Source organism: Panthera tigris, chromosome D1 (assembly GCF_018350195.1).
Source record: "Panthera tigris isolate Pti1 chromosome D1, P.tigris_Pti1_mat1.1, whole genome shotgun sequence".
NCBI lineage: Eukaryota > Metazoa > Chordata > Mammalia > Carnivora > Felidae > Panthera > Panthera tigris.
In genome coordinates, this window is record NC_056669.1 from 78989618 (window position 1) to 79013350 (window position 23733).

At 36.0% G+C, this 23733-nt stretch overlaps 1 protein-coding gene and 1 long non-coding RNA gene across 4 annotated transcripts in view; both read left to right on the top strand.

Annotated features, from left to right (window-relative positions):
* LUZP2 (leucine zipper protein 2) overlaps nt 1–23733 on the top strand; it is a 495099-nt gene that overhangs the window by 99216 nt on the left and 372150 nt on the right. The gene's annotated exons all lie outside the window — the stretch shown is intronic.
* Nucleotides 1–23733, top strand: part of LOC122231291 — a 51974-nt gene that overhangs the window by 21883 nt on the left and 6358 nt on the right. Inside the window, exons 4-5 of the long non-coding RNA XR_006208478.1 lie at nt 1759–1831; nt 2229–2417. This is a non-coding gene — a long non-coding RNA (uncharacterized LOC122231291). The remainder of the gene's footprint in view (nt 1–1758; nt 1832–2228; nt 2418–23733) is intronic.

The following is a 23733-nucleotide window of genomic DNA, read 5'->3' on the forward strand; positions in this document are numbered from 1 at the left end:
GCTTAATTAATTTAAAAACAGTATTGGTCTCTCTTTACCAACTCCCTTAATAGATTAATCTGTTATGTTTTAATTTAAACAAGCCTATTTCTCAGAAAGCTGAATGTGAGAAGTCATATATTATTTTTATGACAGTTTCCAAATTGTTTTGAATTTTCTCTACCCGATAAATTTTGTTACCATTTAAAAAAAAAAGTATTACTTGGGGTGCATGGATAGCTCAGTCAGGCGTCCGACGTCACTCAGGCCATGATCTCATAGGTTGGTGGGTTTGAGCTCCACATTGGGCTCTGTGCCTGCTTAGGATTATTGCTCTCTCCCCTCTCTCTGCCCCTCCCCTGCTCACACTTTCTCTCCGTCTCAAAATAAATACATAAATAAATCTTTAAAAAAATGTAAATTGTATTCACTGCATATGATGAGGAGGAATTAAATGAGTCCTGTTATTGTTAGCAAATACTAGTGACAAAAACACACTTGAAATTTCTTGAAACCCCTGTGACTTCACAGGGTATGCTAATTCTTGACCGTGACAGCAATTTAAGGTTGTTCAGACTTAGATTCTCACAAATAATCACCGGTTAAATATATGTTTCTACATATATGGGAAAAAGAGGTACATGTACTATTGACATGTGATTTCTTTTATAAAGTTAGAAGTATACCTGAATATGAATATATTGAAATGCTATGTGGGCATTTGTCTATTGGAGAATTCATATTTAGAATTCAGAAAGGAGATTTTTGTCTCTCAAGTGCTTCATGTCCAATTTTGTGTGTTGAATTTTGAAGGTGATAATTACGCTTAAATTCCCCCTAACCTAGAATCAATGTAAAAATACAAGAAGGAAATAAAAATATCAGCTTTGTTATTGAGAATCCTGAACAGAAAAGATGGCTTTGATGTATAGCCATAGCCAGGCTCTCGTACGTTTCCTCTAATCCCTAATTTGCCCACCAATATGAATGATGCCCCTTCAGATAAACCTGTCTCCATTCCTTGAGGGAGAAGTGAAGTGAGAATTAAGGAAGGTGGAAGTTCCTTACTATTTCACAAAGGGTAAAATGTATTTGTGGTGTAACGACTATCAAGGGCCACTTTTATAGGGTTATGGTATATTCACTTCCCCACATTGTATAAAAAGCTGTATATCTGGTTCCATAGGTATGAGACTGTACCTTAGGAAAGTGTAAGGGTCTGAGCTTTCCATCATGAAATCCCAAGACACAGTTTTCAGGAAGTGAGGTCGTCTCTTCCTGCCTTTCCACCCAACCCCCAATGTATGATTCTGAAAATTATTTCTGAGTGACCCAAAAAGTCTTAGCTTGGCTCTCAGTTTTTGAATGGAAGACAGTTTTCTAGGAGAATATTTGGTTCATTAGCTTACATGTCAGAGGAATATTTATCTAAGCCTTCCAGTGTTGATGTTCTTTGGGGATATTTGAATATCGCCCAAGTGAGAGCCAGAAATATGCCACAGACACTATAACATTGTGAATTCAGGAGCAGCTATGACCATGCTGCTCTTTGAAAGAACTATTTTGTAAAGTGTGTGGTGAGAGAAAAGGGAAAAATTAATTATCTAGGTATGTATAGATATGTGCAATTATAGTGTAGAATTCTTAACGTAGTCATGCATTATTCCACATCTACATTAATCTAATAAATTCACATGTGATCTGAGTCAAAAAATAATCTCTTATATGTAGATGTGGATATTTATTGCTTCAGTTATCCATAAGTGAATTTCCTTTCAGGTCCAGCTTTCATGTTTTCTATAAAACCTTCCCATGAGCCAGTAAAGGGGAAGAATACAGGAATACAGGATTTGTAAGTCACTTAAAGTATGTGGTTTCCTATTCCTTTTTTGGCATTTCTTTTAACTTGGTGATATCAGGCACATTAAAATATTACATAAGTTTTCTAGGCCTGAGTTTCACCATTTTTAAGGTGAGATTTAAAGGATGTTTAATTAATTGTGGGGATGGATTTTTGAGATCATTCTGTGTAAATTGCAATGCAAAAAAAAAAAAAAGTGAGTTCAGCTTTTCTTCCAATACAGTATTAAATAAAATGAGGGGTGTCACTCCACCTTCTGACCTTCTCCGACGTGCAACATCTCATGATATTTAGATTTTCTACTGTGTCTTACTGGTGTGGCCCTTTTTCTACTAAAGTGTGAGGTTCTTAAAAGCATACTTTATTTATCTTTTATCTTTCATTGCAGGCTGCACATACATCTGGCACGTAGCTCTCTCATTACTCTCTGAGGGACAAATTAACTCATTCAACAGATAATTACTGAAGATACAGCATTACCATGGGGAGATATGTGCTAAAACAATGCTGAACAATGTACGAGTGCTGCCCGTTATTCCTGAACTGGGAATTTCAACTAAACAAAGATAAACTAATGGTAACATTAAAATACCTTTTAGCCTTCTAGAACGCATTCGCTGTTTCCTATAGAAATACAGAAATAATGGGGCACCTGGGTGGCTCAGTCGGTTAAGCGTCGGACTTCGGCTCAGGTCATGATCTCACGGTTCGTGAGTTCAAGCCCCGCGTTGGGCTCTGTGCTGACAGCTCAGAGCCTGGAGCCTGCTTCAGATTCTGTGTCTCCCTCTGTCTCTGCCTTCCCCCCACTCACACTCTGTCTCTCACTCCTTCAAAAATAAATAAACATTAACAAAAATTAAAAAAAAAGAAATACAGAATAAGAATTATATGCTATTCTATCAGGAAAGTGAAGCTGACACAGGAGAAGAGCCTGGTCTGTGACACCCAACTGAGTGCTAATTTTAGCTCAGCCATATATCACTTGTTTGGCTTTAGCAACATATTTAAATGTGCGTTTTTGTTTTGTTTTGTTTTTGTTTTCTTTAGTTTTCCCAAAGTAATGAAGTTAATGTAGACTAGTAATGATCTGACATACTTCTCAGGTTATCTGTCTTGAATGTTAATTTGTTTGACTTTTTTCTTTAAGAAGTCCATGTGCTAAACTCGAGATACATTTTCAAACACATGCCCACTGTGATTTGGTGGAGGCCAGTCCCAGTTTGTCTATGTGCTATGTCTAATATTTAAGGAAGCTATTAACTTTTCTTTTTGGTGGGGTTGGGGTAATAATTCAAATTTTATCCTGATCAAGTTTGAGAAAACTGCCAGAAGAGGACTGGAGATATTTATTATTAAACACCCCAAAGACCAGCCTGTAAATTTAACATTAGTACAAAGCAGAAGTGAGGCCTCTCCTTTCTAAGACTTTCCTGCTGAGTTCTGACTAATAATAAAGACTTTGAAATTAGGTTTCATACAGAGTGGCATCAATATGAGAGCAATCATGCTGAGTTTTAGAAGATTATGATGTGGGTATTAATCTGAACCATTTAACTTCTTTTTTTTTAAATTTTTTTAATGTTTATATATTTATTTTGAGAGAGAGAGTGGAAGTGTGTGTGTGCACAAGTGGGGGAGGGACAGAGGGGAGAGAGAATCCCAAGCATGCTCTGTACCATCAGCACATAGCCCGATGTGGGGCTCAAGCTCCCAAACTGCGAAATCATGACCTGAGCCAAGATCAAGAGTCGGATGCCTAATCAACTGAGCCACCCACATGCCCCTATAGTAAAGAAACTTCTTTCTCTGAGCAAATACCATCCCTAATTTAGTTCAAGAGATCAAATAAAACAAACAATCATAATTATTTCTGAAAACACTGACTTTGTTAGACCAAACACTTGAGGATTTATTTTTTGGGGTATTGTAATGCCTTGAATCTGAGCTCTTAAAACTTAAAAACAAAAACAAAAACAAAATTTTAAAGTTTCACCTTAAAAAACCTTGTCAATGAATTTCTATAAAGCAATGAAGATGGTATCCTGATATCCTCTCTCCTTATGTTCTGAAATATCTTTTAAGAAGTAGAGTATGTGGGGTGCCTGGGTGGCTCCGTCGGTTAAGTGTCTGACTTCAGCTCGGGTCATGATCTCACGGTTCATGAGTTCAAGCCCCACGTCGGGCTCTGTGCCTGGAGCCTGAAGCCTGCTTCGGATTCTGTGTCTCCCCCTCTCTCTGCCCCTCTCTTTCCCATGTTCTGTCTCTCTCTGTCTCTCAAAAATAAATAAATTAAAAAAAAATTAGAATTAGAGTAGAGATTTGCTTGAAAAAAAAGAATTAGTGTAGAGATTTGCTAATGTTGAACCACCCTTGCAACCCAGGAATAAATCCCATTTGATCATGGTGTATGATCCTTTTAATGTACTGTTGGATTCAATTTGCTAGTATTTTGTTGAGAATTTTTGCATCCATCCTCCTCAGATGTTGGCCTTCAGTTCTTGTTTTAGTGGAATCTTTGTTTTTGGCATCAGGGTAATGCTGACCTCATAGAATGAGTTTGGAAGTTTTCCTTCCAGTTCTGTTTTTTGGAATAGTTTGAGAAGATTAGGTATTAACTTATATTCTTATATTCTTTAAATATTTGGTATAATTCCCCTGTCGAAGACATCTTCAGGAGATTTTTGATTACTAGTTCAATTACTTTGTTGGTTATCAGTATAACCAAGTTTTCTTGGTTTTCTATTTTGCAGGGATGGATTAAGTGGGTGAAATTAATATTACACTGTAAGTTAACTAACTGGAATTTAAATAAAAACTTGAAAAAAAAGAGTTAGAGTATAGAGTAGATATAATTATTCTATTAGAGGGATATTAGTTTTCTCAGAGTTGTAGTGAACAACTTGGTTTTCAAGTTTTCTATTTCTTCCTGTTTCAGTCTGGGTAGTTCATGTGCTTCTAGGAATTTATCATTTCAAATGATATATATTATAAAGAGTTAGTATTCAAATATGTAAAGAACTTATAAACCTCAACCCCAAAAACCAAATAACCAGTTAAAAAAGGGGCAGAAGACACGAATAGACATTTTTCCAAAGAAGACATATAGGTGACTGACACATGAAAAGATGCTCAACATCACTCATGATCAGAGAAATACAAATGAAAACTACAATGAGATACCATGCCTGTCAGAATGGCTAAAATTAATGACACAGGAAACAACAGGTATTGGCAAGAATTCAGAGAAAGAGGAACCCTCTTACACTGTTGGTGGGCGTGCAGACTGGTGCAACTGGAAAACAGTATGGAGGTTTCTCAAAAAATTAAAAATATAACTACGCTACAATCCAGCAATGGCACTATTAGCTAGGTATTTGCCCAAAGGATACAAAAATACTGATTTGAAGGGATACATGCATATTTATAGCAGCATTGTTAATAATAGCCAAATTATGAAAAGAGACCAAGTGTCTATAGACTGATGAATGGATAAAGAAGTTGTGGTGTGTACATATATACATATATATATATATATATATATATATATATATATATATATGCAATGGATATATATAGATAATGGATATATATAGATAATGCATTATAATATATATATAATGGATATATATATAAAAGAATGAAATATGACCATTTGCAATGACGTGGATGGAGCTAGAGAGTATTATGATAAACAAATTAAGTCAGAGAAAGGTAAATACTGCATGATTTCATTCATATGTGGGGTTTAAGAAACAAAACAGATGAACATATGGGGAAGGGGGGGGCAAACCAGAAAACAGACTCTAAACTGTAGAGAACAAACTGAGGGTTGCTGGAAGAGAGGTGGTTGGGGGGATGGATTAAGTGGGTGAAATTAATATTACACTGTTAACTAACTGGAATTTAAATAAAAACTTGAAAAAAAGGATTAGAGTATAGAGTAGATATAATTATTCTATTGAAGGGATATTAGTTTTCTCAGAGTTGTAATGAACATATATTTGTCTAATTTGGGGGGATATATCTATATACTCATCTATCAATTTATATCTATCATCTCTGTTTTAATTTCTCGAGTCATCAACTTGCTAGGGTACAAAATAGCAAATCAAAGGATTGACGGCCCCTATCCCCTCAACACCCACTTGCTGAGTTCACAGTATTAATTGACAATTTAGAATGATGAGAATACATTTCCACAGTATGAAAATAGAATATCATCAGACTCTATACAATTATATGATGTATGAAGTGTTTTTTAATAAAATTCAAAATTTCTGTAATGCTTAAAGAGTTTAGCAAACTATTTTGGGTTGACTTTATCATTCTCCCGGTAAAATCAAAATGCAATAAAGGAACAAAATATCATTGCATTAACTAAAATTTGTGAATACTTTCAAAGAGACACAAGAAGAATGAGAAGACTAAGATTTTTATGAATTATGGCACAAATGGATTTTCTAAGGAGCAGTTACAGGAGTTGGGATTGTATAGTTAACCAGGGAAAAAGTACCTGAAGTGAGAAGTCTCAGTAAATATACTTGCAGACACATACAAAATGCCCACCATTTTGGGGTCCTTAGAATGGCAATTAGGGAGCACATTTTAGGCAGCACTGGGAAACAAAAGCCATCAGGTTGTTTTGTTTTTTTTCATTGACGAAAGCCCATATTTTACTAAGATTTTCTTAGTTTTTCCCTAAAGTCCTTTTCCTGTTCCAAGAGAGATGATACATATATATTTTTTTAATTTGTTCATGACCTGTTTTTTTTTTCAAACTGAAATATAATTAACACACAATGTTATACCAGTTTCAAGTGTAGGATGTATTGATTCAACAATTCTATGCATTACTCAGTGTAGTCACCCTCTGTCACCAGTCACCATACAATATTACTACAATATTATTGACTGTATTTCCTATGTGGTACTTTTCATCTCTGTGACTTATTTATTTCATAACTGGAAGTTTATACCTCTTAAAGATTATTTTTTTTAAATTATTTTTGAGAATGAGAGAGAAAGCACAAGTGGCGTGGGGGCAGAGAGAGAGGGAGACACAGAATCTGAAGCAGGCACCAGGCTCTCAGCTGTCAGCACAGAGCTTGACACAGGGCTTGAATCCACAAATTGCAAGATCATGACCTGAGCCAAAGTCAGATCCGATGCTTAAAGTCAGCTGATTAACCAACTGAGCCACCCAGGTGCCTGTGGAAGTCTGTACCTCTTAATTCTCTATTTCACCCATCCCTCTTAACCACTGTCCCTCTGCCCAACCACCAGTTTGTTCTCTGTATTTAAAAGTCTGCTTTTTAGTTTGTTTCTTTGTTCAATTTTTTGGATTCCACATATAAGGGAAATCATATGGTATTTGTCTTTCTCTACAAGAGAAAGGCCTATCCATGTCATTGTAAGTGATAAGATCTCAAAAGCCGGGATTTCTAAAGATGAAAAGGGAATATTTTTATGTGTTGTTTACAAAGACTTTGATTGGTGTTGGTGTCAGAAAGAAAACTAGTCTTGGCTAAACAGGATTTGTTGCTAAGGCTGTCACTAATCAAGTCTATTACCATACCAAGTTGCAGGGGTTTGGGCAGAGTCCTTGGAATATTTGTGGTTTGGCCCAGTTCAAAAGTTCATGGTCCCTCCCATGAGGCTTGAATAAGACCCACCTCCTTAATGGCCTTCCAGCTCCATTTTCTTTTTCTTTTTTTTAATGTTTGTTTATTTTAGAGTGCAAGAAAGTGAGGGGCAAAGAGAAAGAGGGTACAGAAGATCCGAAGTGGGCTCTGTGCTGACAACAGCAAGCTAGGTGAGGGGCTTGAAGTCACAAACTATGAGATATGAACTCCTGAGCTGAAGTCCTACACTCAACCTACTGAGCTATCCAGGTGCCCCCCCTCCAGCTCCATTTTCAAACCTCTTAACATAAATTACTCCATTTTCACAACACACACACACACAATTTGTTTTTATTTTTCTGTACACTTTTGTAAAACAACACGTTATAATGATTCAAACTAATTAAAAACTATAGACTTAATCCAAAGAAGCTTTCAGTAAGATACAGTTGTCCTATAAATAATTAGGTATGGAATAGCAATTTGTTTTGGAAAGTGATAAAACATTTTTGGAGTCATGCTTTTCCAATATATGTACACGAGTCCTCTGACCAAACGCTTTAAGATATTTTGTGGTGTTTGCTGCTGTAGTAAGTCTTCCATAAGTGATGGAAGAGATTATTTAAAAATACAAGATACTGAGGGATGCCTGGGTGGCTCAGTCCATTGAGCGTCTGACTTTAGCTCAGGTCATGATCTCACAGTCTGTGAGTTCGAGCCCCGCGTCAGGCTCTGTGCTGACAGCTCAGAGCCTGGAGCCTGCTTTGGATTCTGTGTCTCTCTCTCTCTCTTCCCCTCCCACAATCATACTCTGTCTCTCTGTGTGTCAAAAATAAATAAAACATTAAAAAAATTTAAATTAAAAATACAAGATACTGTGTGCACCTTAGTGGCTCAGTAGATTAAGCATCTGACTTCGGCTCAGGTCATGATCTCATGGTTTGTGAGCTCTAGTCACTTTGGGTGACTTTGAGTCCCACTCTGGGCTCCGCACTCTCCCTCTCTCTCTGCATTTCATGAATTCCCTCTCTCTGCCTCTTGTTCACTCATGCTCTCTCTCTCTCAAAACTTAATTAATTAATTAATTAAAAAAATAAAAATACAAGATAGAGATGACTTATGGAATGATAGTCCGAGGAACCCTACAAATCCACTCCCCAGTAAAGCAACCATAACTGGTGAAGATGATGAATTATTTTTGTAAATTTCTAGAACTTGTTATAAGAGCATAGATAAAATAAAGAACCATTTTTTTTAAATTTAATGTTTATTTTTGACAGAGAGAGAGAGAGAGAAAGAGACAGAGCATGATTTGGGGAGGGGCAGAGAGTGATGGAGACATAAAATCTGAAACGGGCTTCAGGCTCCGCGCTGTCAGCACAGAGCCCGACACGGGGCTTGAACTCACGGACTGCGAAATCATGACCTGAGCTGAAGTCGGATGCTTAAACGACTGAGCCACCCAGGTGCCCCAATAAAGAATCATTTATTGAGGTATACCTACTCAATCTCACCGAGAACATTGAGAGTCGGGCATTTGGGCCACAATCTCTGAGCTCAGTGTGATGGAAGTGCTACTTGGGGTGGGTGCAGACTAGAACACGGGTCTCCTCGCCCACCCACATACTCTGAGGGGGAAGGGTGCAGGCTCCACATTGTAGCAGAATCTCTAACCCAGGCAACAGCATAGGAGAATTCCAGGACTCTTGTCCTCCACCAGACCCAACTCATAGGGTGAAGATTTACCCTAGATGTGGCAGGCTTGGATGACTGGGGCATCAGTCATCCTTGTCCTACCCACTAGTAGGGTTGAAGTTCCAAGATAAGAAGTAAGCTGAAAAAAAAAAAAAAAAAAAGGTTACTGCCCCAGCTCAGTGCCTGCTTGGGAAGAGGGTATCACCCTGAGAAGTGCGTCCCAAATTCTAGCTGTGTAGCAGTGGCACAGAGTATTTGCCAAATTTGCAGGCCATAAAAAACAGTGAACTGCTTTTATTTTGAACACTGTTGGGGGGAAGTTCAAGAATGCTCTGGGAAACAATTTAGATTATGGCATTTAAGAGGAAGATGGGGGCCTTTGAGAGCAACAAGCTAAGCTTCTAAACCAGCTAGAAATTTACCACAAAATCCTGGAAAGAGCAAGCTAAAAAGATCCCTCCCAAGGTCACCACAAAAATCAAAAACTGGCATCAAAAGATTACCCCTCCAACGGGGTCTAAATTTAACTGGATAAAACCGTTTATGCCCCAAGGAAGAATGAAAAACAGTAGAGCGATCAGTTGGCAACTAGCCAAAGCTAACAACTGGGTCTAACAACTGAGGCAGACAGTTTAACCAAGAGATTAATAAAAGAAGACAGTGTAAGAGACACTCATGTTCCCAATTTTACAGGAAAGGAAATAGAGGCTCAAAAGAGACTAATAAACATTTATCCCAATTTACCCAGTAAGTGGAAGGAATAAGATGCTGGCACCTTTCCATTTTTTTTTCTATTCTAAAATTTATAGTTCTCTCATCCGGTCTCTGACTTGTTAATGAGCCTTTTACCTTCCAGGTGGCTGTAACTGAGGGCAAGCCTTCGGCAACATAATTGTCTATAATTGATCAAAAGTCTAAGATCTTACAGGGTCATTTGTTTCTTAACTTATACAGCATAGTAAGTCTTGGTATATAGGTTGGCAGAGTACAGATTTTTAAATTTTTTTAATGTTTACTTTTGAAGGAGAGAGAAACAGAGCATGAGTGGGGGAAGAGCAGAGAGAGAAAGGGAGACACAGAATCTGAAGCACGCTCCAGGCTCTGAGCTGTCAGAACAGAGCTGTATGTGGGGCTCAAACTCACAAACTGTGAGATAATGACCCAAGCCAAAGTCAGATGCTCAACCAACTGAGCCACCCAGGCACCCCGTGAAGTACAAATTTTTGAAAGCTATCAAGATAATACTCTTTTTTTTTTTTTTAAATGTATCATTTCTCCTGTGGCTTCATGTAAATATCATGCTTTTCCTTGATGGATTCTGTTTCTGCTGAGTGGTGTTTTGATCTCCTGGATATTGATCCTCTTGGGATACTAAAACGAATGTGTAGCTATTAAAACTCAAAATCTGATGCTTGAACAGGTATTATATAATTATATAATTGTAAAAGTATTGGCAAATACACAATAACTAGTAATGTCATAATTAACTGGAAAGGATAAATTGTGGTAGAAATTTAGAGATGGTTTTGGATACTTGCTCTGTACAAGTCTGTGTGGGGCATGGTTTTAAGAAGTAGGAATATTTACCTGATGTCCCTTGTGATTCCATATATCTAACCAGCCTTATAAACATATTGCCTTTTATATCATACAGACTTGTATGATATTAAAAACACTTGCCTTTTATATCATACAGAAGACTGATGTGTTCCCTGCTCTGAGGTATTCTTTACTAAATTCTGTTTCTGGCCTAGGCAACAACTGAAAATAAAGAAAACACTAAAAATTATGCCAGAGAGAAAATAAAAGACCATGATATTTTGTAGGCCTGAGCTTACCTTTTTAGAAGCTTCAGGAATCCACATGATTGATTTGTAGAAGATGTAATTTATGAGATTTGGAGTCAAGTACAACTTGAATTTCACCTTCATCTCAAGCTGGCTATAGATACTTGGGTAATTTACTTAACCTTTATTAGCTGCCTTTGAAAAATGTAAATAATGACATTTTCCTCTCACTAATATGGTGAGTTTTAAATAAAATAATCTATTTGGTGCCTAGCAGAAATCTTAAAATCTAATTGGTGTTGTATCTATTCTGGTTTCCTTGTCTTTCCACACCCTTGTCATCCTTGATTAGAGTTCTATTTTATGGACACATCGATTCATTCCTAAAATTGAGCTCTAATAAAATGACATTTGCCCTTTTCATGGAGCACTGTTGCTGCTCAGAGCAATTTTCCTCCTTGGATTCTTTAATTATAAAGCCAGAATCCTGCCTCCTGTGTGTCACAGTAACTGTACCATGACTTCAGTGAAGATTCATCAGTCCCTTAATTATCTTCACTGATATAGTCAGAGCCTTGGGAGCAGATTGTGTGTTTTAGAGAGACCACTAGTTCAGTCATACATGGTAAGTCACATTCTCTTTGAATGACCTCTTTAGATGTAAGTGGAAATATGTAACAAATATATTGTATAACAAAAATGCTTGTAAGGTCATGTATTAACTGGTATGAATACCCACAAATCTCCCATTTAATTAGAGTGGTCACTATGTGGTGAGTCAGAATTCACTTTCATACTTCACAGAAATTTGAATTAAAAAAAAAAAAACGCAACTCATAAAAACCAAAAACCCAAACACTTAATTCAGTGTAATAAAACTGTTATCTTTAAAATTTAGTTGCCAGGGGCACCTGGGCAGCTCAGTCAGTTGTGTCTGACTTCAACTCAGGTCATGATCTCATGATTTCTGAGTTCTGAGCCCCACATGGGGCTCTTTGCTCTCAGCACAAAGCCAGCTTCTGATCCTCTATCTCCCTCTCCCTGCCCCTCCTCCACTTGCACATGTGTGCCCGCACTCTTCTCTCTCTCTAAAATAAATACATATTTTAAAAAATAAACAAAATCCAGTTGCCCAATATCAGAGGTCTCTCTCTCTCTCTCTCTCTCTCTCTCTCTCTTTAATCTGATAAATTGAATTTAGATTTATAAGGCACACCATTCCACTTTTTAAATATTTAATTTCGTTTTCCATTAAAAAAGTGAATCTGTATATTTTTTCTCATACGAAGACGATGTCAGATACCATGGTGAGCAAAATGCTGGATAAGGAGACAGGAGAGCCAGACTTTCAAGTCTTGTCCTTGACACTATTGAGATATGTGATCCTAAAGTTAGTGGCAAGGATGGGATGAGATATATATATTCCCATCCTTGGCCTATTTTTCTGTGTGTAAAATGTTGCTATTAGCTGCTGGAACAATTTGTAAAATTATCCTGAGACTCAAATAAATAAATGATGTTCCTGTATATTAGAAAGAAACATTGAATTACAAATTCCTGGCTTAATGTCAGTTATGACTCTTAATTGGTTGAATACACTTAGAAAATTACTATTCTGAGACTCATTTGTCTTCCACAAAAAGAGAGATTGAACTAAATCTCTAAGAATTGCTCTGGTTCTGGGGCACCTGGGTGGCTCAATCTGTTAGGCGAACCACTCTTGATTTTGGCTCAGGTCATGAACGCATGGTTTGTGGGATTGAGCCCCACATCGGGCTCTGTGCTGATGGTGCTGGGCCTGCTTGGGATTCTCTCTCCCTCTCTCTCTGCCCCTCCCACATGCTCTCTCTTTCTCAAAATAAATAAATGTTTAAAAAAAAGTTGCTGTGGTTCTGACTCTTGTATAATGTAACAATAGGTATAAAATTAACATAAATATATAATCAATATGCTATATATATATGTATACACACACAAAATACACATACATACAGACTTAAATATACATAAGTAGAATACATAAAATTTTACTTAACCCCCCCTTTTTTTTGAGAGTGTGAGAAGAGGAAAGGGGCAGAGGGAGAATCTTAAGCAGGCTCCATGCTCAGTGTGGAGCCCCATGCGGAGCTCTGTTCCATGACCCTGGGATCATAAGCTGAGCCGAAATCAAGAGTTGGATGCTCTACCCACTGAGCCAAGCAGATGCCCCCAAATTTTACTTAAATGTTTTAATTTTTGTTTAATTATGAGAGATGTACTTTGAATTTACTTAAATGTTTTAATTTTTGTTTAATTATGAGAGATGTTCTTTGAATTTAGTTATGAGAGATGTACTTTTAAATTCTGGTAAAGTATATATTTATTGTGAAGAGGATGAATTTATATTGCCCTATACTTCAGTAATATCTAGATTAATACCAGCATGTGAAATAAGGCCTAAGTTTGAATACAGTCTCAGCTATTTGTTATTTATGTAAAACATGGCAAGTTAATTAAGCTCCTTTAAGGTTGTTTTCTCCTGTGAGCCAATACAAATACTTCAGTTGTTGGGGGGCGGGGAGGGGGGGAGTCTGTGGAACCACACATGTGACAACTTTCTGCAGTATTTGATTTCCTAACACAGTTGTGTCTGGTTGACATGAATGGATGTCCCAGAACTCACAGTGCCTACATCTCTCCCCCTCCATGGTGCACTGCCTGTTCCTCTAAGGAGGTCCATAGAAAGATGGACCACAGAGCACCAGTTCAAGCCATTTCTTACAGAAACAGAGAATGGAATGAGCCAGAGTAAATACAACTGGTCTCCTGGGGATTAGCTACAGGGTAGTAAGCACTGTTTCCAAATGAAGAGGACTGTGAAGGCTGGAAACAGGAATCAAAGACAAAAGGAGTCAAAGACATGGATCATGAAAATATGCAGGACTTGGGAGCAAGTATAAAAGCAAAACATAAAAGTGAAGACAAGTTACCCCATCAAACCACAATACAGGCAGCTTTGTTTATCACCCGAAAGCGATAGTATTGTTTTAGAACCCCAGTGAAATCTGTTCTCATAAATCTGACAGGTAATCTGTATTGTAGCACTTTAACAATTACTTTCTGGAAACCCTAATGAGAAGAAGTCTTAAGAGTATACATTCAGGGAGTTGGGATTGTGAGGAGAACTCAGATCACATGGAGTGGTAGCCATTTTATTTTCTGCACTCAGGGCTGAGTTTTGTGTTATGGTCAGCTCTGGTGAGTATCGGGTGTATGTTAAGAGAAGTCTTATCACCTTCCTATGAAGACAGTATCTACAGAGTTCTCTGTGTACTGCCTTAAAGACAGATCAAACCCCTGAGATCTTTCTAGATGCTGCAACTGGCTTCATGTATCCAGCCTAGCATCTTTGTATTCTTAAGAGGGATATGCTGTCTTTCTTAGAGAACTCAGCTCGGCCAACATGAGTGATGGGGCTTTAAACTGGGTAGAGGCCAATGGTCTGTGCAAAATCCTCTCTCTGTAGCACTGTCATCTGTTACTAGGAAGCTGACACATGGGGAATTCAGGTTGAGCCATTATAAGACAGCAGAGTGTGACTGGGGCTGATTGAATGTTGTGTCTCTTCACAATGTGACATATTGCCCAAAGACGTATTGATTAGCTTCTGGTGTTTGGAGAGCTCAAACTCCATTTTTAGCCCTGGTCTGTTGCTCTAAGGCCAGTGAGAGGCCATCAAGAATTTGCTGTACCAGGAGCAACTAAGGGTGTTTAACAGTCCATTTCCAGGAACTTTAGGACATCTTAGAAGGCTGACTCTATGGCTTTCTGGTAAAGATTGGGAACTTTGATAAATAGAGCTGGAATAAATTATAACACTGGGAAACTTATCTAATGGAATATAGACCAGACAAAAGCATATAAGGAATTGTGGGCTGTGGAAAGAGTCCATATGATGTAGGCACATACTCATTTCTACTTAAAAAAATAATGTATCTTGGGGGCGCCTGGGTGGCTCAGTCAAGTGTCCAACTCTTAATTTTGGCCCAGACTATGATCTCATGAGTTAAAGACAGGGATCCTCTGTGTTCCTCTCTCTCTCTGCCCCTTCCCTGCTCATGGGCTCTCTCTCCCTCAAAAATAAATAAACATTTTTTAAAAGCTTGTTGGAGATAAGACCTTCTCTGGGGTACAGTATGCCACTTCCATTAAAAATTCCATAGCTGTTTACTATGCAAAGAGGTCAGCCCATTTATAGAGCAGTTGTCATGGGCAAGTAAGTATGTTAGTTCATGGGGGTATGATGATATTAAGAAGAACAATGCCTATTTAAAGAGTGCCTATTACTACATCGTCTTATTTGATCCTCATGCAAACAGTGAGGTAGGCATATTTATATCCCTATTTTACATATAAAAATTATAAGAACCTTACTCAAAATCACACAGCTCATAAATGATAGGGCCTGGGCTTGGAATCAATTCTGTCTGAGTCCAAAGTTATTATTATTTTTTTAATCAAATGATATACTCCCACTGAATGAAGAAAACATATTCCTTGAGTTCAAAGACTCACTGTAGAGGGAGACATATAAATAAATCGCTTTCCTGTTTAATCTTCTCACTGACTTCAAGTGCTCATAAGAGAAGTGCCAAAGTCCCTACTTTGACCTCTAAGTTCCTTCCTGATCTGGTCACTAACTCCTTCTGGACCCTTAGCCCATCAGTGGTCACCTCTTCTGCACTCACTCAGATCCCAGCCATACTGAAATTTCTCAGTCTCTGCAACATACCCCCACCCCCAGTCTAGCCCTTATTGTTTAGCTATTATTTGACCTGGGGATCTCAATTTAAGTATAATTTCCTGGAGAAGCCTTTCCAAAGGCACAAATTTAAATTAATTCATACTTTTGTATTCTCTCATTTCACTCTGTACTTCATCTTATGGCCACAATTTGTAATTACATGTTTATTGTGATTATTTATTACCTGCTCCCCCCACCCCCGTAGCCTTAAAATCCCATGGGGAAGGATTATGTATATTTAGTGTATAAGTATCTTATAAAAATATCCCATATTAATGAGTGTGTTACCAGGTAAGTGATTTTTTATCTCTTATATTTAAGAATGTCAACTTTAGGGGCACCTGGGTGGCTCAGTTGATTAAGTGTCCAATTCTTGGTTTTGGCTCAAGTCATGATCTCATGGTTTTGTGAGTTCAAGCCCTGCATTGGGCTCTGTGCTGGCAGCACAGCGCCTGCTTAGGATTTTCTGTTTCCTTTTCTAACCCTCCCCCACTCGTGATATCTCTGTTTCTCTCAAAATAAATAGATAAAAATAATTAAAAATTAAAAACAATTTTGTCAACTTTAAGAAACAACATGTTTGATGATAGGTTAAAATAAAGTGAAATTTCAAATATCCTTTATACCTGGTCATGTTTTGCTTTATATGAAGAAACTGTGATAAGGTAACAGTGAGAGTAAGTAAATATTTGTTGAATGAGTGAAAATAAGTTAATGAATCTATCTAGGCATCCTTAGCCTACATGGAAGCATTTGTTTATAGTGTCTTAAAAGTATTTTCAAGGACATACATTCCCACAGAATTCAACAATTCTAATTATGTTCTAGGAGCTGGTTCCACTCAGGAACTAAACTTCCATATTCAGGGCTTTCATGAATTTTAGAGTAGCTGAGAAACAGCACAATAGAAAAAGTAACTTTTGATAATATTATTGAGTTTTAGGATTCATGTATTTTTCCCCCTAATATGGATGGATACATTGAGGTTATACCTATGTAACGATATATGTATGGCTATAAGAATTAATTTGTCTTATATTTGTCTTTTGTCTTATATTTCTAAATCTTGTGAAATTAAAACATTTGTATCCTTCATCCAAAAATTTTCAACCGTTACTGTGTGCCAAGGTTGTGTTAGGAAGTGGGAATATGATACCAGTCTTCACCCTTAAGGAACTCAAAGTTTAAGGGAGGAAAAAAATTATAAAAATTATAATCTCTAAGTGCCATATAAAAATTAACACTTTTAGTCATCACAAGTATCCCAGATGGAGCTGCCACATTCATCTTCATGTTCCAAATAAGAGAATGAATGCACAGAGACCCAAGTGTTCCTTATATGTTCTGGCTGTCATAGGAGGATGACATAGCTAGGAAATAGCAAACATTTCAGGTGGTTGGAATATTAAGATAATCATAGGAGATAATATAAAAATAGTCAGACCATGTATATAGTGCCGAGAAGTTTGGACTTCCCAAAATAGGTAATTGATGACTCATTAAGGAGCATGTTAAGATTTGTGTGTTTTCAGAAAATGATGTAGTGTGAAATGTGAGCAAGAGAGGCCGTAAGAGAAAGTTATGAAATTCTCACTGAAGAAGGATGAAAGTTGAAACAGGGAATAGTTTTATGGATAGGAGAAATGAATTCAAACCAATTTAGCATAGAATTGACAGGGGTGATCATTTGGATGGCAAGGGGTTAGAAGAAAAAGAGAGAAATTAATGTTGATTACCGTTTCACACGTGGACAAATTGGTGGAGGGATGTGGTTGTTGTCAGAGATAAATACAGCAGAACAAATTTGATGGAAGTTACCTTAGTTTTGAATTGTATTTAAAATATCTGTGGAGTAGGAAAAAATAAATTTGTAGAGCTATCTAAATCTTCCTTCATTTAAAAAAATGAAATCATTATGACTTGACAAATCTGTACTCTTTATAAGTAAGGGATTATTTTGCCATGATGTATTTTCAGTAAATGTGATCTACTTTTAGTCTGTATTGTAATCACATCTACATCGAAGATCATCTCGTGCTACTAGTGTGTTCCTTCCAAAATATAGTTTGCTTTAGATCTCAACTTTGCTCACCACTGCTGCAGTGTTGTGAATGATACTAGCTTCATTCTCCTTTCAAAGGGGATTGATGGGTGAGCAATATCTCTATAAATAGGTAAAGATTTGATTCCTATCTATTCTTCTGGATAGAAACATTCCAATTGGTTAAGAATATCCTTCATCACTGAATCCATTTTTCTTTGCATAATTAATTATATTTAATTTCTTCTGTACAGATTATTCACATTTCATGGTATATTCTGTTAAGGGTAGAAAACCTGTACATTGGGCTTATTTCTTTAATTTTCTTCAGTGAGGTGTACCTGTCCCTTCCTCCAGTAGAAATCTACCCACTTCTTAAATTCTTTAACTTGATCTTTGCTTCCTATTAAGTTAGGGAAAACTAGTGATCCTAATATTTGTTAAATATGGCGCTTAACAAATAAGCTTATTTGAAGCATCTCTTTTGAAGAATTCACAGGAGGAAGTGTTAATGCCATTTCTACTCTAGAACCACATAGTGAATATTAACAGAAGAGATCTTCAGCGACCATCTCTTGCTCTCCAGGGGCCTACTTTGGAGACCTGTCTCTCTTAACGTTGTAACAGCTACTTGGATAGCAATTCTATTTGCATTCTCAATAGTGTTTCCCTGACCTTTGAATTCAAGAACAAATGGCATCGCAGATACACCTATTGGTAAAGGGGCAACTTCAGTGCGACGTAGAAGTGATGATTTCAGATTTGGCCAGGAAAGGATATTAAAATACGCACATCTACACACTCCCCTTGTTCTTTCTCCCTCTCTTTTTCTAATCTATTACAAGCTGCTAAAAGGGTAATTTTAAAACCATAAAAGCAAATTAGAAAAAAAATGACCATGACGGAATAAAAGAATTAATATATATATAGTTAAAAGCTTACCACATTTACCCTTTTACATTTATTCATTTCATTTATTCATTAATGAAAAATTTATCACTACTAAGCCCCAGTTCACATTCTTTTGGAAGAAATAAGACTTGGGTATGTTGAATTTGAAGTGCAGATGGGAGAGGAAGAAACAAAAGTCTGGAATTAGGTGAATGTACATTAGTTCGATAAATGAATCCAAATATGGGTAATCTGAACAATGAATATATCTGACTTCAGACCTGAAGTGGTTAAAAATTAAAAAAAAAAAAAAAAAGAAACAGGGAAGGAAAGGAGAGAGAAATTACAAAGATGCTAAAAGGTCACAAGACTGTCATTCAAAACACATTTCTAATTCTGACTCAGCCACTAGATATTTAGCAAATCTTTACATTTTATCTTTGTTTTCTCATGGGAGAAACTTCCAAACTGCTCCCAGTCCATATGTGAAACCTCTGTGCATCCTAAGTGCCCACTAAAAACATTTTCTCAGTAAAAGAGGTTATTCCTAATCTCCCTAGGACAGAAAATTGCCTCCTCTGTGTATGTTCTATTGACCTTTATTGTACATGTTGCTATCAGCATGTTTCTGTTGCTTCATTAAACTCTTTCTTGTCCACTGACATACCACTTGTCATGTGATGGGCCTAATAGATCATGATAAATGTTGAATAAATGTATGAATTAACTCTATCTTTGATGTCTAATTTCTTTAGCTAGATATACATCTGTCTAAACAAAAGCCAAAAAATTATACTTCATTCCTCTTTCTTCCCCTCCCCTCTCCCACCCCATCCAGTCCACTCAAGTTTCTGTAAATACTGTCTATTCTAGAAAACTTATCTTTAATCAGCTTCTTTCCATCTCTACTGTCTCTCCCACCACAATCCAATCCATCATCATCTGGACTTCTGCAATATATTTTAACCCCTTTTCTTTCTTCTACTCTTGATTCACCTACCATCTATTATATACTTGGAAATATTTAAAGCATACAATTTCATTTCCTACCATAACTACCCACCAAAAAAAAAAAAAGCAAAAAAAAAAAAGCTTATCATCATCATTAGTAGTAAAATTCAAATCCCTAAGGTCTATGAAATAGCTCCCTATGTGAATCATCCTTGGCCTATCTTTCAGATGGCATTGTCTGCTAATTTCTTCATTTATTTTAGCCAAAATGATCTTTGTATTCCTGAAATGCATGAGAATTGTTCCTGATTAAGGTCTTTGTGTTGCATTTTGCCTTTCTTGGAAAAACTCTTTTCCCTGAACTTTTATATGGTTCAGTCCTTTGTGTGAGAGAGGTTACCTGATGATTCACCTAAAAGTAGTCTCTCTTGATTGCCCTCACCTAATAGTATTACACCATCAGTCTCTTTTACTTTCTTTGTTCTTTTACTTACTATTTAAAATCACCTTGTTGATTTGATTACTTTTTTTTTTAATCTCCATACTCAATTTAAGTGTAAATTCTTGGCATCACAGAATTTATCTGCCTTGTGTATGGTTCTGTTAAAAGAATACAGAACAGTGCTGGCATGTTAAAATAATACTCAAGAATGTGTTTTGCATATATAATTAAATAATGAATGGATCTTCAAGTCCATCTTCTTGTCCAACCTTTCCAGGTTCAATAGTTAAAGTTTAAAGCTCATCACTTAGAGAAGATCTTGTAATTTTAATTTTGGAATCACAGTTCATTTCATTATTGGCTTCAAAATATATTTTATGGATTTATTTACTTATGTATTTATGTATTTATTTATTTATTTGTTTATTTTTACTTTGAGATAATTGTAGATCTATATGCAGAGATAATAAGGATTCCCATGTACCTTAACCCAGTTTCTCCAATGGTAACATCTTGCAAAACTATTGTACAATTCCATGACCAGGATACTGACATGGAGAACATCAAGTTACGGAATGGTTCCACACTCACAGTGATCCCTTGTGTTGCCCTTTTATGGTCTTTCTTTACCCACTCACATACTCCAGTCCTTCCTTCCTGGCAATCTTCTACTAATCTCTTCTCCATTTCCAAATTATTTGAGGAATGACATATAAATGAAATAACACAGTGTATAAGCTTTGGAGTTTGGCTCCCTCATCCTGCAGAACAGTTCTCTGGAGATTCATCCAAACTATTGCTTGAAATCATAGTTTATTGTTTTTGTTGCTGAGAATTTGGATGTACCATTGTTTGTTTAACCATTCGTCTGTTGAAGGATATCTGCATTTTTTCCGGGTTTAGGGCTATTACCAGTACAGATGCTTTGAACATTTGTGAACAAGCTTTTATGTGAATGTAAGTCTTCATTTCTCTGGGATACATGCCCAGGAAGGCAGTTGCTGGGTTGTATGGTAATAGCATGTTTAGTTTTCATGGGAACTGCCAAACAGATTTTGCAGACCAGTTGTACTGTTTTACCTTCTCACCAACAAGGTGTTAGTGACTCAGTTTCTCCACATCCTTTCCTTTGTTACAGTTTTGAAGAACAATTTATCCACTCTGATAGGTGTATGAGGATACCTCATCGTGCTTTTAATTTGCATTTCCTTAATCTCTTAAGGTGTTGAACATTTTTTCATGTGTTTATTTGCCATCTGTATATCTTCTTTGGTGAAATTTCCCTTTAGATACTCTGTGTGTTTTGTAGCTAGATTGTTTTTTTTTTTTTTTTATTGTGGAGTCTAGAGAGTTCTTTCTACAATATATTATAGATACTAGTCTTTTGTGATATATGTGGTTTGCAAATATTTTATCCCAGTCCATAGCTTCTCTTTTCAGTCTCTTTACAGGGTCTTAAACAAAGGTAAATTTTTAATATTTGTGAAATAGCAATTTTTCCTCTTATTGATCTCAGTTTTGGTTTCACATCTGTCTAGACCTAGATCCAGAAGATTTTCCTCTAGGTTTTTCCTCTATGATTCTTGCTTTTCCCAAAAAGGTTTGTTAAATTTTACACTTTCATCCAAAATTCATTGTGAGTTGAATTTTGAATAAAGTATGGAATTTAAAGTTGAGGAGGGTTTGTTTTGTTTTTGTTTTTGTTTTTGTTTTTGTTTTTGTTTTATCCACAGATGTCTATTTGTCTGGCATCACGTTTTGGAAAGGCTACCTTTCCACTATTGAAATTCTTTTGCACTTGTGTCTAAATTCAGTTAAGCATATTTGTTTGGGTGTATTTCTGAGTTCTTTATACTGTTGCAGTGATCTGTGTTTCTATCCCTATGTCAATACCCCACACTCTTGATGACAGTAGCTATATAATGTCTTAAAACTGGCTAGTTTACATCTTACTCTATGCTTTTCAAAATTGTTTTATGTATTATACATACTTGACCTTCCCATATGCATATCTAGATCTATAAAGCATTTAGCTAGGATTTGTATAATAATTGTGTTAAATCTCTATATCAATTTGGAGAGAATTACCATCTTTATTTTATTGTCTTCCAACCCATGAATAAGGTGAGGTAAGTCCATTTCATGTGGTGTTTTTCATTGGCATTTAAAAATTTTAAGCATAAAAGTCTTGTATGTTTGTTGCTAGACTTACACTTATGTAATTATTTTTTCCCATTTGTAAATGGTATTGTATTTTTAATTTTTGTGTTATTGTGTTCACTGCTAGCAGACAGAAATGCAGTTAATTTTTTTATACTTATACACTTCAATCTGTTAAATTCACTTATTCATTCCAGGACTTTATTTGTCCTGCGTTTTTAAAAATTTATTTATTTCTTGGGATTGTCTATGTAGACAGTCATGATATATGCAAATAGGAATTATTTTATTTCTCCCTTATCTATATGTTTTTAATTTCCTTTTGTTGCCTTATTACACTGGCTAGAGTATCTACTATTATGTTAAATTGTTAAATAAGAATGATGAGAACAGATATCTATGCTTTGTTTCCAATCTTAGAGGGAAAGAATTCAGTCTTCCACCATTAATTGTTATGATAGTTGTAGTCTGTAGTTTGTTTTTTGTTTATTTGTTTTTTAAATAAATAGTCAATATCAGGTTGAGGAGATTCTCCTCTATTTCCAGTTCTCTGAGAGTTTTACCATGAATGGGAATTAGATTTTGTTAAAGGATTTTTCTGCATAAATTGATGAAATCCTGTGATGTTTCTTGTTTAGTCTGCTAATATGTGGAACTGCATTAATTTTTAATATTTAAACAACATTGCATCTGAGGAATAAACACCATGTGATCAGGGTATATAATTTCTCTTATACATTGTTGAATTCTATTTTTTAATATATTAAATATTTCTGGTCTATAGTCATGAAGGATTTGATCAGCAATTTTTTAATACATATTTTTGGTGTTTTTTTATTATATTTGTTTTGATAACAGCAGCTTTATAAAATGCATTAAGAAATATTCCTTTCTCCTGTTTTCTATAAGATATTGTATAGAATTTGTGTCAATTCTTCTCTAAACATTTGGTAGAATTCTCCAGTGACACATTCTGGGGCTGATAATTTATTTATTAATTTATTTGTGGAGTTTTTAAAATACATATTATAAATAACTGCTGCCTTTGATAGATATAGGGCTCTTTAAATTATCTCATAGTAGATGAGGCATGGTAGTTTGTACTTTCCAAAGAGAAGAACTGTAGACAGTTCATCCACACTATCAAATTATGTTTACAGAATTGCTTGTAGCACTCTGTTTTGGTATCTGTATGGCCTATATGGATATCCCTTGTTTCATTTCAGATGTTGATAATTTGTGTCCTCTCTCATTCTCTCCAGTCTTGGTGAGATTTGTTAAGTGTGTAGATAATTTTAGAGAACCAACTTACAGTTTGTTCGGGTTTTTTTTTCATTTTCTGTATTATCTTTTGTTTTCAATTTAATGGATTCCTATTTTTCATTATTTTTTCTGTTCGCATTTATTTTACTCTGTTTCTAGATTCTTTTGGTAGGAGCTTAGATTATTATTTTGGTCCTTTTTGTCTTCTCTCACATAAGCATTTAGTGCTATAAAATTTCCTCTCAGCACTGCCTTAGCT